Below are 17835 nucleotides of genomic sequence, written 5' to 3'. Positions count from 1 at the left end.
ATAAGACCTAGCTAGATCGATTTTTCGCCCCCAAAAACCCCCATATAGTAAATTTCATCGAAATCGTTAGAGCCGTTTCCGAGATCCCCGAAATATATATATAAATAAATATATATATATATATAAATAAACAAGAATTGCTCGTTAGGTATTAGATTATAACACTCATTAAATAGTAAATTGATGTTTCGTATTGGTTATATTCATAGGGTTATCGATGTCGATAGCAAGTAATTTCCAAATTATAATAAAATTTATTAAACTATATTACACAAATAAAAATGTACAAATGGCGAATTTAATGCCAAAAAGCATTCTCTACCAGTCATCCATTGTGTCAGATATTAAGTTTGTTTTTTACGTCAAGCTCGATTTATGCAACTGCAAGCTGGAACGGTTGCATATTGCATAAAATTTTCAGCCTGAAGTTTATTCCAGAAAATCTTTGTTTTTTTTTCTAGGTACAGTGCCCAGGGTGTATAATTCAGTGCTTAGAAATGTAATTACTCCGTGATTATTTCGAATCTCAAGGTACGTTACGTTGCACAGTTTCGTCTTAGATCTTGAATTCTTGTGAAAATAAGTAAAATACAACCGGGCGTTACAAGTATGCGTAAAAAGGAATTGTGAGCTCAATCACAAAAATGTAACACCGTGTGCAATGTAATGGATCGTACAAACACAAAAAAATGTAACACCTATATATATACAGGGTGCTTCCTGTAACAGGAGCAATAAATTAAACTAAAGGCTGTACTCCTCAAACTGACCAACATTTGTTCAGCAACTTTTAAAAAATATGAATCCTTTAGACTTCCTCTTTTTCATACAAAATTAATATTGCCTTCAATGTAAGATGACATCAGCGTATTTGACATTGCTTGTCACGCTTTAAACATAACAAAATTTGCAATACATTACGTCTTAGAATAAACTTTAAAGTGTAATAAAAATCATAACATGAGTTATTTTCAAAAGTTGCTGAACAAATGTTGATCAGTTTGAGGAGTACAGCCTACAGTTTAATTTATTGCTTCTGTTACAGGAAGCACCCTGTATATATATATATATGTATATACGCTTGTTTGACAAATAAACATTCATTCATTCATTCATTCATTCATTCATTCATTCAATGCTCTACGGGTATAGCCCCCTCCACACTCGCGTCGTGATTCGCGCACGGGTGTGGAGGGGGCTTATCATCCAGTAGTAGGTAATCTGTGTTGTCAATGCGCCAACTTGTGGAGCTTAACACCACACCTGTATTGAATTCAGAGGCCTTATAGACACATTCTTGAAAGTAAAGTATCATACCAGTTGGCACAAGGCTCGTATTCCTGTGTGCTATCAAAATCGTTGCAGACTTAACTTGGTTTAACGCTATGTCTATTTGGACGAGAATTTAAGGGTGGCAGATAAGTTCCTGCATCCGCTACCATTGATGCTGACGTACCTATTTATTTCCAAATTTTATGTAAATTACCGAGACTTATTTATACTGTTTACTTTATGTAAATTCCACTTCTAAGGAACGGTAACGATATATGCTAAACCTAATTTTAATAACATTTTGATATGCATTACCTTACCTCGGAGCCTGTTCGAATTAAAAGATACGATCGAGTACTTTTTCATCCCACGTCTCGTCTCCCAACTCTTTCACTGTCCCAACTCGACTCGCGACAACAATTTATATTTCGAAAATCGGGCCTCGCCCAAATACCTAAGTTAATGCGTTCGCTTATATTTTTTGTAGGCAAATGGTTTATTAAGATTCTCTTGAAAGCACCTGTGGTCGGAATTCAGCAATTCAAAACATTTCAATTTAGAAATGTCGGCCCGGGAATAACGGTTTCCGATCGCACAAAGAAAAATGAAATGAATATTCGTGGCGCGAAGGCGTATTTCGTTTCGAATTTCGAATGCCCAACGTGACTTTTGCCCGAGCGGTGTCAGGGTCAGAATTAAAAAGGGAAATTCGTTTATTTGGTAACTTATAGCGTTGTGTTGTTGGCTAAATTGGTAAGCAATAATGATTTATCCTTTCTGATGGTAATATTTAACAGGAAACTTGAAATTGGTTCGGAAAAATTGTGAGAAACCAATTTATTCAGTAGGTAAAGGCAGTAGGTAAAACGAAAGCGCGAAGGGGCGATTTTCCACAAAAAAAAATTGATCGAGCCTTTTTTGCACGACTGCCCCAAAAAACAAGTGTACCTACCGGTCTATTCTTTTCAGCGTGGGTGTAGTGTATGTGAGTGTCTTTATTCCACCATATCTTCGGAACCAATGCCTTAATCGGTTAAGATGTAAGTATGATGTATGTACACTTAGAATCCATACGTTATCTCGAGTAATCTACATATTTACTTACAAAGTCTGTGGTTTACCAATTCTTTGTTATAAAGTACATTCAAGTGGGTTTAGGTGCTTAGCAAATAGGATTTCTTAAATTATTAAACTAAAAATTTATAGAATTTGTCTGCAAAGTTTTCCGTTTTTATGGCTTTGAAGTGCATTATAACTATTTACTAGTCCGTCCTTGTAAACGAACATATTATAATAAAGTCCGTCAACCAAATCTTGTCAGTAGTAAAAGGCGGCAAATTTGAAAAATCGCGGGTTAGCAACACTGTGTTCAAATAATTCCAAAACGCGTGTCATCAGTGTTTTATCTGTGGAATGTGGATCGTGATATCGTGAATGACAGCCGTCACCTTATTTGTTTTCATTTGGTTTTCATTCTGAATCGTTTCTGTTTCAAGAGATATTTCTGCTGTCACCATTAAATACCAATACATTAAATAAGAATAAGCAAAGCTAAGGGGCCTACAATGTACAATCATGCTCGTTGATGGTAAACATTACTAAAAATGGAGGTTATGACAAGTACTGGAAGAACTCTTTCGAACTTTTAAGATTATGTCAAAGAGTAGTATAATATATGGATTATGTTCAGTTTTTTTGTTTTAGGGTTAAAAGGCATAAATAAAATGAAAACGTATGCCTAAATCTATCCAACAAGACCATAAATTGTGTCCTGGAAACCGTCCATAGGCCCACATGTCTAATATTTTCAGCAATCACTTGTGACTATTTACAAAGGTAAACCTTTTAAACAGTATTAAGAGCCTTGATTATATCGCCGTTCTTTCGCAATATCTACCTAATCCATACATGTTTGTTGCAGGATTAAATCTTGCCCAATATAAGGCGTTCGTAGTAGAAAGTATCTCTTCAGACAATACTTACCTATGGCGGTTTATATACGTGTACAACGCAACCAAGTCGAAAAGTGCCCCTTATCTTATTTACCTTTAAATTAAATAAACACCCAAATATCAGTTGTTTTATTTTTAATATGTATATTGTACAATATATACCAATAAAAAAATTACACAGGTATGTCATATTCATTCAGAACAGTACACTAATTTACATTAACAAGTGGCATATTATATTGTAAATAACAAATATATGCACTATCTAATTATCTGCATTTTGATATGATTTTATTTTAGTAAACTTAGAAGACATAGGGAACAAAGAGAATATAAGCACTACGATAGAGAGTTGTTTTTGATATCTTCAAATTTGTTCATCATTTTGATTAACATTGTTTTAACATCGCTTTTAAATTGTCCGTCCATGTTTCAATTTTTTTCAATAAACCGCGAGTGACAATTTGAATTGACGTACGCAGGGCGCGCTCAGCGGAAAAAAAATCTTATGGTTCGATGTACATTGCTGCTTTTCTTAGCGCAATACTGCTCTTTGAGTGTTGCCCTACTTTAGTTTGCTTTACATTGCTACTGACAAGATTTGGTTGACGGACTATATATGTAATATCACTAATAATATCACCCTTGAATGGAAGTAAAATTACTCCAGACTTGTAGCTAACGTGAGACATGAATAGGAATGCTAGACCGAACTAAATTAAACGGAGGACTCAACTGAGCAACGTGGCGAAATTACTCGGAATTAATCTAGTATTTCAAACGCTAAGTACTGAAGTTGCCAACTTGGTAGGTATATTAATTATTCCCTCTAATTTTGACAAATAAGCCTCTGTATCCCTAATTAGGTGACATTAAACTTTGTTTTGATTTTGATGAAATTTTCATGCCGTTTCCGCGTCCTCTTTATGAGCCATTTTTGCTGGAGGAAAATTAACAACTTAACTAGAGATAAATTAGGACGAGTACTTACGTTGAAACATTATGACTATGGTGAATTAAGCCGTTTAAATTTAGGTAATTCTTACACTTACGATTTATGCGTTCATTATTTACTCAGATTAAATTATCTCATGCAAAACATTGAGTTATCTGATGCAACCAATTAGCGTAAGCGATCTTCAATGTCGTGTCAAAATAAGATCAAAACCGTATATATTACCGTATTCAGAGTTGACAATATAAGTTGTCAACTCTGAATAGGGCTCCGTGTGGAATTAGTTCCCTACAGCCCGCAAAAGATATGCAGCAACATGTAGTTATATACGTATGTAAATAACCACATCTTTGAACATATTCCTCTGCAGGTAGCAAGTACCTAACGAACAGTTCGTTAGCTTTGGTTACCACGATAAGAGCAAGAATTGTATCTTCCATATTCATACTACTTTTTCGTTAGGAAAATATGTACATATTTGAGTACGTACATATTTTAATAGTGACGTGGGGCCGGCGCTATTATCAAAGCTTACTGAACCACACTGAAGTCACTGAACGCGTCGTCTAGAGTTTGTGATCTCATCTCATCTCAGAGTAGAAATAGAGCGAGATGAATTTTTCTTTTTTTTTTCTTTTCTTCTTTTCCTCACTTCAGTTGAGTTGAACTCACTCAATTTTTTTTGTATTACAATAAAATTTCTAGCAACGAAAACTAATACCAAACATAGACAATACAAAAAGTTACTTTAATGTTCATGCCTAATAGTTTCCTGTAATTTAAGCATGTCGTTTTAAAATTATATTGATAGCGTAACTTCGAATATATGGGAGCGGTTTTTTGGCGGCCGATTCGTGTGACTTTTAACAATTCTGAAACAGTTCTTCTCAAAAGTTTGCCGATCGAGTTGCAATGAAGCCAGGTGCTGTACTACCAATCTTAAGACCAACTGTATACTGGCTCACTAAAGCGAGTGCGCGCTACGCGAGTGACAGGGCAGCGGTGGATGCGTGCTATCAGGACGGATGTTGTTTGTATTCAGCGACGCCCGCGGCGACACAGCGAGGGCTGCCACAAACATTGCTTTACAGATGATGGTACCTAGAGATGTACCTAATGCATAATTATTTTTCTTCGTATTTTCACGGAAACGTACGAACGTGTCTTGCTATTTCAGGCAGTCTCGGTACAAATAGTACTGAGGTTGACTGAAGTAGCACGACAAATACGAATGTTTCCAAGAAAATACGATGGAAAACAATTATGCACTGCATCGGTAGTGTACATATATTGAGTTATATTGACGTTACCTATCATTGATTTATTTAGCGTTTTCCTTTTAATCGTTTTTACAAATAATTATTGGACCAACTACGAAATCACAGACAATAAATACCCTCCCTTTTATTTACCTGTTTGTAAACTGAATATATGAGGTCCTTGGATTATGTTAAAAGACGAAGGCACTTCTTTAATTAAGATAACATTATTTATTATTTGATTTTTACTGATACATGACTTTTCGTTATAAGTAGAGTAAAAAACATGTTCTCAAAGTTTGACATACATTATTTAAACTTGAGCTTCTATGTTTAAAGTTCCAATATCAGCCAGTGTCGATTGTATATTATAAAACCTTCACACCAACACTGTTGTCTGTCTGTCTATCTGTAATCAAATCTGGTTCCCGATTAAGCTGAATAATATGTAAGTCGGGAGACATGCAATATTATGGTACCATCGAGCTGTTCTGATAATAGAGACAGGAGGTGGTCATAGGAACTCTGTGATAAAACAACGCAACTTGTATTATTTTTTTGACAAACGCTTATTTTTTAATAAATAGCTATAATTGGTTTTGATAAGAGGCAGCCCTAGTTCCAGATGCAAGTCTGAGCTGGGTACAAATCACAAACAAGTTGTATAGCGAAATTATATGTTTTTCAAGTGAACATCGCGTCGCTGCGCTGGAAATATTTTGAGCGGAGAATTCTGTTTTATTTTTCTGGCCAGATAATTAGTGGAGAAACTACGAAGCCACAAATAAAAATAATGTTTAAGTAGGTACCTAGGTTTCTACTCTATTTCTTATGTATATACCTATAAGTAAATAACAAACGTAGGTAAGTAGCTTTACTAGGAGTATTGTAAACTTAGTCTCCTCAGATACAGCCTTTTCGCTAGGTGCACGACTGGTGCTGCCCTCATTTTGGCAGACTTTCTACGTTAAATCTTATGGAGTAAAATTAGTTCAAGCGGCTGCCGCTAGTACTAATGTCTGACATTCCATAAGATTACCTGTGTTTGTGACGATCAGCGACACTTCCCCCTCCACCGACTGCGCACCTTGCCAATATCGAATGACGAATACCTATTTTTGATGAATAGTACTTTTCGAGGCAGGCTTTCTTGCATTTTGGTCAAGAAAATATGGCATAACTAGCTGTTGCCCGCGACTTCGTACGCGTGGATTTGTTATATTGGTGGTTATAAATTTTACATTAGCTTAGAACATTATGCAGCAAAAGATAGCAGTAGGGACTGTTAATCATTTGTTAATTATTATACAACGCTTGAGATTTGTCTTTCACAACCTGGCTACAAAGTTTCGAGCCCCTAACTGAATAAAATTGTTCTCGATAATCTCGATATAATCTCTCTCAACCCCCAGAAGATTTTCAAGTCCACTATTTAATAAAACCTACTACATAACTACCTATTTACGAAGTTTGAAGTTCCTAATAGCTTTAAATAAAATTTGAACCCTCTACCAACTCTCAACCCCTGTTTAAACTTTTAGGGGATTAATTTTTAAAAACGCTGAAATTACTTTTCTTGTATTGTAATAATATGCCTTTATACAACGATTCAAGTCCCGCACTCCAATAAATATTTGGGTTCCATACAAATTTTCGACCCCCTTCCACCACCTTGGGGGATGAATTATCAAAGACTCTGAAATTAGTTTTCTTTCCTCTTAATAAAATACCTTTTTACGAAGCTTCAAGTTCCTAGCTTTAAATAAAATTATAACCTATACAATCTTCAAACCCCTTTTTAACCCTGTTATCGGATGAATTTTTAAAAACGCTGAAATAAGTTTTTTTGTGTTCTAATACTATGGCGTTGTACAAAGATTTAAGTCTCGCACTCTCAAAAATATTTGATCTCCATACAAACTTTCAACCCCTTTTTCACCTCCTCGGGGGATGAATTTTTAAAAACACTGAAATTTGTTTTGTTGTTTTTTAATTTAATACCTTTTTGCGAAGTTTCAAGGTCCTATCTTAAAATAAAATTTACACCCCAAGACAAAGTTTCATCCCCTTTTTTACCCCCTCAGGGGTTGAATTTCCTAAAACGTCGCAATTCCTTTTTTTGCAATCGGCTATTATGCCTTTCTAAGAAGTTTCAAAGCATTTGTAGTGGATTCAAACTTTCAACCCCTTTTTAACCCTGTTAGGGGATGAATTTTCAAAAACGCTGAAATTACTTTTCCTGGCTTATAATAATATACCCATATACCAAGTTTAAAGTCACACACTCACAAAAATATTTGATCTCCATACAAACTTTCAACCCCTTTTTCACCACCTTGGGGGATGAAATTTCGAAAACGCTGAAATTAGTTTTCTTATTTTTTAATATAATACATTTTTACAAAGTTTCAAATTCCTAGCTTAAAATAAATCTTGAACCCCATACAACCTTTCATCCCCTTTTTAACCCTTTTAAGGGATGAATTTTTTAAAATGCTGAAATTACTTTTCTTGAGTTTTAATAATATGGCTTTATACAAAGACTCAAGTCCCGCACTCTCAATAATATTTGATCTCCGTACAAACTTTCAACCCCTTTTTCACCACCTCGGGGGATGAATTTTTAAAAACGCTGAAATTAGTTTTCTTGTTTTTTAATTTAATACCTTTTTGCAAAGTTTCAAGGTCCTAGCTTAAAATAAAATTTGCACCCCAAGACAAAGTTTTATCCCCTTTTTTACCCCCTTAGGGGTTGAATTTCCTAAAACGTCGCAATTACTTTTTTTTGTAATCGGCTATTATGCCTTTCTAAGAAGTTTCAAAGCATTTGTAATGGATTCAAACTTTCAACCCCTTTTTAACCCTGTTAGGGGATGAATTTTCAAAAACGCTGAAATTACTTTTCCTGTCTTATAATAATATACCCATATACAAAGTTTAAAGTCACACACTCACAAAAATATTTGATCTCTATACAAACTTTCAACCCCTTTTTCACCACCTTGGGGGATGAATTTTCGAAAACGCTGAAATTAGTTTTCTTGTTTTTTAATATAATACATTTTCACAAAGTTTCAAATTCCTAGCTTAAACTAAAACTTGAACCCCATACAACTTTTCATCCCCTTTTTAACCCCCTTAGGGGTTGAATTTTTCAAAATCGCTTCTTATCTCTTGTACACTTTACAAATGCAACCTAGTGTGCAAATTTCAACTTTCTAGCTTTTGTAGTTTCGGCTCTGCGTTGATGAATCAGTCAGTCAGTCAGTCAGTCAGTCAGGACACTTGCATTTATATATATAGATTTCAAATACATAGGACTAAAACTATGAAAACTGTTTCAGTGCAAAAACTGCATGTTTCACTAATATAATTAATTGTAAAACTTATTTAAAAAAAACACTAGCAGAGCGTGGTTTCGATCCACGGACCTCTGGGTTATGGGCCCAGCACGCTTCCACTGCGCCACTCTGCTTGTTGCGAGTTCTGCCAAAATTAACTAACACCTCGCGCAAACCAAACTGACGATCGTAAAACTTCTCTTTCACCCTTATGTGGACATGGCAAGAGTGAGAGAGATAGTGATATGACCTCGGTCGTCATCGTCGGTTGGGTTTGTGGCGGTACATAAGTAGTACTCACGTTTCTGCTTGCTCCTGACACAGAATAAATAATAGTAACAAAGTCTGTAACAAAACGCGTCTGTTACGATCAGCACAGATATGGCCGCTAGGTGGCGACAGCGCCACGCGCGGCTTATGGCTTTCCCCAAAATTGGGGCGGAACAGATGTACTTTTAGCTACCTGAAGCAAAGCGACGAAATCGCGGAGTGAGCCACGCCTGCTCCTGACCCGTTAGAGCCGAGCGGGAGGCCGCTATCTGCTACAGTGATTATTTAGATTACCTATGTATAGGAAGTAAAACATGTAAATTCACGAAAAAATATGTTACGAAATATTTCAATGGATCAAGTATGTGTATTACCATTTAGTCCCATCTCCTAGCCAGATTTGGTAACCGGCATCCAAATGGGAAATGTAGTTTCCCGTCTCGTAGCCATTTATGAAATGGGAAAGTCATTCCCATCTCGTAGTCGGATTTCGTGGCTGGCGTCGAGGCTTATTTTAAAGAATTTTGTACTTAAAAAAAAATTAATAGGGTTCACATTATTATTTACCTACTTATCATTATTATTTTAACTTCGGAATAGAGGTCATTTAAAGCTTAAGTATACCTAAGCGATTAACTCCAGTTAAAGTTTGTAGCTAGCTTCGAACTGGGATTATTCCTCCCATTTGGAAGCCCGTTACCAAATCTGGTTATGAGATGGCACTAGGTACCTAGGTATAGTTTACGGATTATCAATATTTACCTCACACTGTGAACTCGCTATAGTCGCTAATGTCGCTATACATAGTAACGCCAATTAGGTAGCTAAATGTTTTCAAAAGCAACTACTTCACTCACTTCAGCCTTCATTGTCTATGTTAACTCGATCTATGCTCGCTCTGCCGATTCTACGTATATACCTAATGTTGGGCCTCAATACCTCATATTACGGACACGAGATGAACACACGGATAGTCTTAAGATTCCAATTCCAATCGCTACAAACACATCGCCTAAGGTGACGCAGGGAGGGACCCTATTTAACTCGGGAATGTGACAGAACGTGACGTGGGTGAGAGATAATTCGTTCAGTGATACGAGTAAGCGATGTCAATGTAATGTCGCCTTATGTATTGTTAGAAATGCTAATAATTGAAATTCGAAACTTATGTGTAAAAAATTTAAGATTAAATTAATTAAATACGATGACGTTTCAACGCAGTTGCGTAGGACTTTGGGTTTTCAGAATTACTTAGTTCGGTCGTAATATGAGGTGGCCAATTAAATTACAAAACTAGCCAAATGGGAGATCTGAAGAGACTTAATTTTGTTTTAACCCACCAAGTTTTACGTAAAGGTGCGGCCAAACTTAGTGTGATCGGGTTTTCAAAATAAGTAGGGAGAGTTCGGGTAATATTTGCCATATTTTTTACATGCATGTGTTATGCCCTAATAGCTATCGTAACATAACATTGGAGAGCTAATAAGCTTAAATATTTTTATTTTATAATTATTTTTAATAAAATAAATTGTCTCCTACCTGGTTAAGTCTCCCGTACTCCCACTTGACTGGTGGAAGATAATACAGGTTGGCCCAAAAACACGTTGTCTAATAATTTCAAATAATATTTCTGTTACACAACTTCGCCACCGCCGGTGGCCTAGGGGTTCAAGGCGTTAGCCCGGATTGCTAAAGACGCCGGTTCGAATCCGGCCTTCACCACTGGAGGGCTTCGTCTCTTTTTCTTTAATATATGACATCTATTTCAGTTTATAATATTTTTCTTACTTACAAGTTTTTACTAAATGTCAAACAAAACTCAAATCGTTTAACTAAAACAAAACTTTTATCTTCAAAATATTATTTGAAGAAACGCAAACGTTTGTTAAAATTATCAACGATATGCTGCAGTAAAAAAATTAAATCGTATTTTTGGGTCACCGGTAAAAGGGTCAGGACCACAATTTTACTGACTCACCTCAGCATCCATCATAACCCTTGCGAATAACAGCAATATGATATACCTAACGGTTTGAATCAATTGAGACCCGTCTACGTCCACGGATTATCCGGTTCGTAGGTCGTAATTAAATGCATTGTTGAGAACGCTATTGGTTTCGTATTTGTATACCTATTGCGTTGCCCCTGAATGGGTTAATTGTTATAGTCCAGCAAATAATGTTACCTTGTTATGCGGTCGTTTACTTTAATAATTTTTGAAACGACTATGCATGTTGAGTGATGCCTCTATGAAAAAATTTCGCTACCTATGTCAGATACAAGTATGATTTAGATTTAGATTTATTTATTTCATAATATGAACATCACTTCATAATATATGTGTATGTATTTTAATTTATAAAAGTTCACTCCTTGGCCCAGCTACCGGTAAAAATTTCACGACACCCCGACCAAATTTAGGAAATTATCGATTTTCAGACAACGTTTTACCTAATAGGGATTTATTCGAAGATGCTTCTTTTACTCGTAATCGACTATAATTATAAGGCCGAATCAGTGTTACCCTTTGGACCTGTGCCCTTTTATTTTCAAAAGGCTGATTATCATTGGTCAAACAGTATCTCATCAATGTTTGCAGTTAGGTACACAAAACATGTTAAATCGTAACTTATTAACATCCCAAACACATACGAGTACCCTACCAAACGAGACCCTAAAGAGCTTTGAATCCTGAACATCTGTAGCACGCAAAACAAAAGATGTTTGTTCGTTCACATCCGCACCCTCACCCGGGTCATTAGGGGTGTCACAAAAACACATTAAGCGGTGAATTTAAGTGTTTTTCAACACCACTAATTACTTACTTCACCTTAACTGCTTCCCAGATTAGACGTAAGTATAAATTGTCTGTGGTAAAATGTTTTTATGGGTTTCCCTTTTCCCTGGTTCTTTATCGGGATTCCTTCTCCTTTTTGTTTTGTTTGAGGATGTTTTTAAAAGTTAAACAAATGGTAAGAGTTGGGAATCTCGAAGTTTCGCCAATGTATCTTTATGTTTTCCAGTCTAAGGGCATTGGCTCTGTTTGACCTTATAAAAGGGCAAAACAATGTATCCTAAGTAAGTAGGTATGTATTTGATTGAGTAAATACAAGTGGGGTGATGGATAATACTATCTCATTATCCAATGAGAGATAGTTCTCTCGAGTTTTACTTAAGTACGTAGGTAGGTATGCCCTGTGGTGTAGTTATATGTTTTTTAATATGCCTAAAGTATCTTCTTAACATAATTAATAATAAAATAGGTATTATATACCTACTACATATTCCTAACATTTCCTAATTAATGTAGACAACTTCATTAGACGACAGTTGCATCTCATTGAATCTTCCACTCTACGAAAGGATATTAGTTAACTTGAGAAACTAATTAAAACTTATCTACTTTAGTATAGGGGTACACCTAGTCACATTGTATTTTAGCATCTTAATCTTAACTAACTTAAGCACCTGAGCAAAGCAGTCTACACAAATGCAAGCTCGCTAAACAAACTAACTCAGTTTTTCAAAAGACTTGTCTCCTTTGACTAAAGTCACGGCGGCTCATAAGGATGCCGTATTAACTCATAAATTGCCTTTTATTCTGTTTAGTCAGTGCTCGGGAATAAAAGGTACCTACGTCACACTGCTAAAGCAAAATTGGAAGACATTTGCAAAGTACCTACCTATGATATGCTGGTGCTAATTATGTAGAGGCCTCGGAATTAGCGGATAGATAAGCCTTGATTTCATATCATTTGTCCCTGTAGTAGTGTTTTGTTTAAAAAATGTGACTTTAGGTACTTACATTATGTAAATTAATATTCGCTAGGTGCACAACTGGTGCTGCCCTTGTGGCGAGCACTGGCCGATGCGCGCAATCGCGCAGGCCTTGCTGACTTGTGTGTCAGTGAGCTGTCTCGAAATTTTTTTATTTTCTGATGATTTTGTCTAACCGTGTATGTCTAAATATGTAAATACTGTTAGTTCAATTATCGTGAGCGGAGTTGTTTATTTTCTTATCGTCAATTGCTGTTATCCTACAAATACTGTGAGAAGTAAAATAAAGCTGTTGAGTTACACGAAGAATTTCATTGTCGCTCATCTGAAGATTATCAGTAGTTCATCACTTCCACACCCTCATTTTGTCGGCTTTTCTACGTAAAATCTTATTGGGAGTGAAATTACCTAGTTCCAACGTATTTTACCTACAACTGGGCCCCTATTCGAGATGTACAACTGTCAGATTTCACGTCCACTTCAATTCAACAGTTGATTCATGTTTCATGTTCATCAACTGCGGATAGTATAATTTGGTACAACCAATAATTCAGCAAAAATCAACTTTGTTTTATTACTACTTTAAGGTTTATAATGGTTTGGTTTGGTTGTCACCTAACTGTGGATTGCTATGTCAAATTTTGATACAGGATTGTTCCGATTCAACGGGAGTTCAACACGATACGCCATACATCACTTGTCGAATATTCTGGGCTATAACCGCGAAAATCGTAGGTAGTTCGCAAATTACGGGCATTTTTCTCGGTCACTCTAATTACGCCTTCATTAGAGTAAAAGAGAAAGATCGCCGCAATTTGCGAATTTCGGTTTTCGCGGTAGCCCCTCAGTACGGTTACCATCAGTTTGTCACTGACATAAACGCCGTCGAGAACGTAATTTACTTTCTATACATCCCGTTTGCACGAATATGCGAGTGCGAGCGAGATGTATAGAAAGTAAATTACATTCTCGACGGCGTTTATGTCAGTGACAAACTGATGGTAACCGTACAGGTTTCGTGGCCGCACCGTAAGCATCTACAGGGAACGAGTGTTTAACTTGCACGTTACGTTAAGTCAGGAGCTAAGTGTGCTTGCCGGAATTAATACCTTGTAAATAACGCTACCTTCTAAACTGGCACAATTAGACCCACTTTTACTACACTTTCCAACTTTTTGAATCAAACTTAAGTAGGTGCCCACGTACCTAGGTAAAAAAAATAGATACGGCCATCGAATATTTCTCTACCCGTACCGTCTCATATTCCAGCCTGCGCGAATAATCTACGCGTGACGTATTGTATTAAATTAGCACTTTCTTATAAAGTATTACTAAATATCTCATTTGTATGTATGGGTTCTTGCAACCTTGCCAGTATCCCTGTATTATTAGATTTATTAGGTATCAAAAGTTTCGCCAGAAAAACATTATGATTACCACGAGGGTAGTTGGAACTTTGATGAAAAAAGTGAGACTACGCGACCGGCGTGCACGAACATCGGAAACAAACAAAGAATACAATACTCTGATCGGAAGGGAAGGGATTGCGTCGCGTCGTTGCGTCATATTGGGAAAGTTATTTTACTCAAACATGCTCGAAAATGTTCGCAGTTCATTTGAAAGAGAGGCATAGGTACAATACCTATAAATAGGTACATTTTGGAATACCTACGATATCTATATGTGACGTCCCACGGGTAAAGGTACCTTATGGCCGTTGGCGCTTACGCTATTATTAACGCCGCTCCGCCGCCGCGCGCTATTATTATTGCGGCGCTATGCGACGTAAGCGCCAAGTGCCATAAGGTACCTTTTGCCGTGGAACGTCACATATGATGAATTAATACGAGTAGTTACCTACTACGAAATGGCTTACCCATTCAGGGCCAGCGACTCAGCGTATGGGTCATGCTCAAACAGTTCCGCAGGGCCAGTGACTCACATGTGAGTCCTGAATAAATTCTGATTTAAACTTAAACGAAACGTAATTTGATGTAATAACGTAAGTAACATATAAGGTAACAATCATTTCTATAAGGCATATTAGGATAAAAATTATAAACACGTTTTTTTTAATGAAAACAGGGTCTCGAATATTCAAGTTTGGTTTACTATCAGTGCAATATAGTAAATATACTGAAATTCTAGATACATAATGCGATGCAAGCAAACAGAAAAATCTATATTGAAAAAATACAAAAAATATATATATTTCAGAAGTTATTGACAGGGCTCAAGGTATGGGTCACCGTGGCCTGGCGCTACTTGTAAAAACTGCTAATGTTTCCGTAGCAGGCTAAAATAAACTTTATTGGCTGGTTTTAAAGCTTATTTCATGTTGAAGCTGTTTGATATTGTACCATTTTACAACTGATTACTGTTTGGATGATGGTAAGCAACAATTTGTAGGAACCAAGCCGTAGTATAATAATATTTTGTTTTGTATGAGGGGTAAGGCAACGAGGATTTTTTCCCACTGTACTTTTATGTCATAATATTTGGTGATCGTTGTATTGTATCTTAGGCAATTACCTACTAACAATGATGTTAAAGTTAATTTTTTTTCGTTTCAATATAGAACAAGGCGGTTGAAACAGTCACCACTAACTAATATGTATTGTATAACAAATAGTTTGTGACAAATATTTACAAGTTTTTTCAAACATCGTGGTTTCTACGGCAGATTAGAAAGTAAGTACTATAATACATTTTAAGTTCTCTATTGTTACTAATATAATGGCGTTTACCAAAACAAAGATAATGACCGACCAGGTGTAAGCTTATCGGACACACTTGGACAATAAACAAGGAATGCATCCGAACGGCGGCGGTATCTTTCATGTGGTATTTGTCACAAGAATTCAAGATGTGATTCATCCCATCCCCCCTATTAGAGATGTATTTTGGAGTAACATGGAAAATATTATTTAGTCACGATTTATTCGTTGGCGACTTTATACTCCTCTGTGCTGTTTAGTGATTTCGTATTTTGTGACCATGGCTATGGATTACCGGAATTTGAACCCGCCTAACCTGACCGACTGTGCTATGAACTGGACCCCGAACCTGCTTCATCCGAATGATCTGGCTACGAATTCTGGAACCCTGAACTCACCTTTGTTGAATTTCATCTAAATCGGGAAACGGTTCTAATTTAACTTCCAAGATTTGCCCCAAAAAACAACAACAAAAAACACGGCAAGTTAAATAGAATCAGACTAAGCTAAGTTGGCAGCGATTTTGATAGCACAGGCTGAGTACCTAAGTGTAATTTAAATGTCATACTTATATGAAATTATGACGTTTAAATTAACACTTGCACAGGCTGGGCTATAAAATTTGCTACTAACTTAGCTTGGTCAGACATTAAACGCTTGTAGAAAGTAAAAATATTCACTCCTACAAACTGCAATAATTAGTCTTTTTTGTAGGCACAGAAAATCGGTGGTTAGTAAAAATGTTGCATAATGCTGTCTAACTGGCCGGCTTCATAAGCGGCGATTTATTTACCGTTCGCGCCAGGCTCGAGACCCATAAGCTGAGTCATGCGTTTTAGCTAAAAACGATTTGTATGGTGGCCTGGCGTATTGTGTACGCTCGGCGGTTCGTGGCCATGAATGGGTTAAAGTGTCGACATTCTGCCGTCTGCCGAACTTCGTGAAACTGCTTTCTAATGCAACTTGACTGTCACCTAATGGTACTTAGGTACTTTATATGTGGCTTTCTAAACAGAAGGGTCCTTAATGCTTCAAGTGCAAATAAGTTCCTTTTTATCTGAAATTCCAACAGATATTCTGATAGAAAGGTCCTTATTGCACATGAAGCATAAGGACCCTTCTCTGCTGGAAAGCCATATATTTTAGGTATCTAGGTACTGTTATTTAATATGTGCTAGATTATGCATACCTAGTAATACCTACTTACTTATTAATCTTTGTAGTAATTTATAATGTTTTTTTTTTTTCATTAAGATAGGTAGGTATAAAATAAATCTACCATAATTTGAGCACTTGATGATAATCAGCTAAAATCAAGTGTTAGTACATGCGTTGAAAGCACTGAATGCATTAACAATATAATAGTTTGATCTACGGCTATCACACTAATTAGGAGACAAAATTATAATACCTACATAAAATGTCCAAACCTACCTACTTTCGAATTTACTTCAGGAATTTCGGCAAAAGTTTTCCCCTCGGATCGCAGTAATCCCGAACTCTCGCTAGCTACTCTACCGTTTAATAGCCCCATTGAAATTGTCCATAACTGTGTTAGGAGTTCAGCCTGGCTATTCGAGTTTCTCGGCTGTCTTGTAGAGTTGCCTATTCGCTTCAAGTCGATATTATAACGCTATGTGAGAAGATATATAACAACTTGGCAACTAGATATAAAGTGCAACCAGCCCTAGTAGCACGGTCGCATTTTTATCATTTATCACCATGCCTGTCACGTTCTAACAAGTATGTAAGTGCGAAAGTGACGGGCTTAGTGATAGTGGATAAAAAATGGAACCGTGCTGAGCCCGCTGAAAAGGCTACAGTTTAGTCGGTCTGATAGACGCTACAGCTACAGTCGCAAATTGTGAATATATTATGGATTAACATTAGGTAATTTATTTTTTCGCTGAACACTATTTAGGGAGCAAGATTTTTAGAAATCGTTACATTTAATTTAAATAGTTCCAAAATACTTAACTCGTGCAGTAAATTATAATAATTATGACCATGTTAGCTTCAGATCGTATATAACTTATAAATTCGTTTTTCAAACCACTGTACATTTTAAGCTTAATACTTAAATAAGCTATAAGTGGCTTAAAGTACTTACAAGAACCATTCAAGCAATATTTTTTACCTTCGGTAATGTTTCAAACTAACGTCACTCATGTCTTCACTGTGCAACATTAAAATGTTAATTATAGGAATTCATAAATATATAGCGGTGATGATTGGTTCAGTAATTTCTACTTTCGACCCCAGGATTAAAACTTTCATTAAAATAAAGATAAC

The 17835-nt window shown here is 36.2% G+C and overlaps 1 protein-coding gene, 1 long non-coding RNA gene and 1 other non-coding gene across 3 annotated transcripts in view; all 3 read right to left on the bottom strand.

Moving 5' to 3' along the window:
• LOC134655522 (regulation of nuclear pre-mRNA domain-containing protein 2) overlaps nucleotides 1-17835 on the bottom strand; it is a 107400-nt gene that overhangs the window by 59499 nt on the left and 30066 nt on the right. The window lies entirely within an intron of this gene.
• Trnam-cau (transfer RNA methionine (anticodon CAU)) lies at nucleotides 8842-8913 on the bottom strand. Its single transcript has one exon. It is a non-coding gene; the product is annotated as a tRNA-Met (tRNA).
• Nucleotides 14699-16450, bottom strand: LOC134662221 (uncharacterized). Its single transcript, XR_010098034.1, has 2 exons — nucleotides 16224-16450; nucleotides 14699-15854 (listed from the first exon to the last, which is right to left on the bottom strand). It is a non-coding gene; the product is annotated as an uncharacterized LOC134662221 (long non-coding RNA).

This window comes from Cydia amplana, chromosome 2, assembly GCF_948474715.1.
Source record: "Cydia amplana chromosome 2, ilCydAmpl1.1, whole genome shotgun sequence".
NCBI classification, from domain to species: domain Eukaryota; kingdom Metazoa; phylum Arthropoda; class Insecta; order Lepidoptera; family Tortricidae; genus Cydia; species Cydia amplana.
This window is presented reverse-complemented; position numbering and strand designations above follow the sequence as displayed.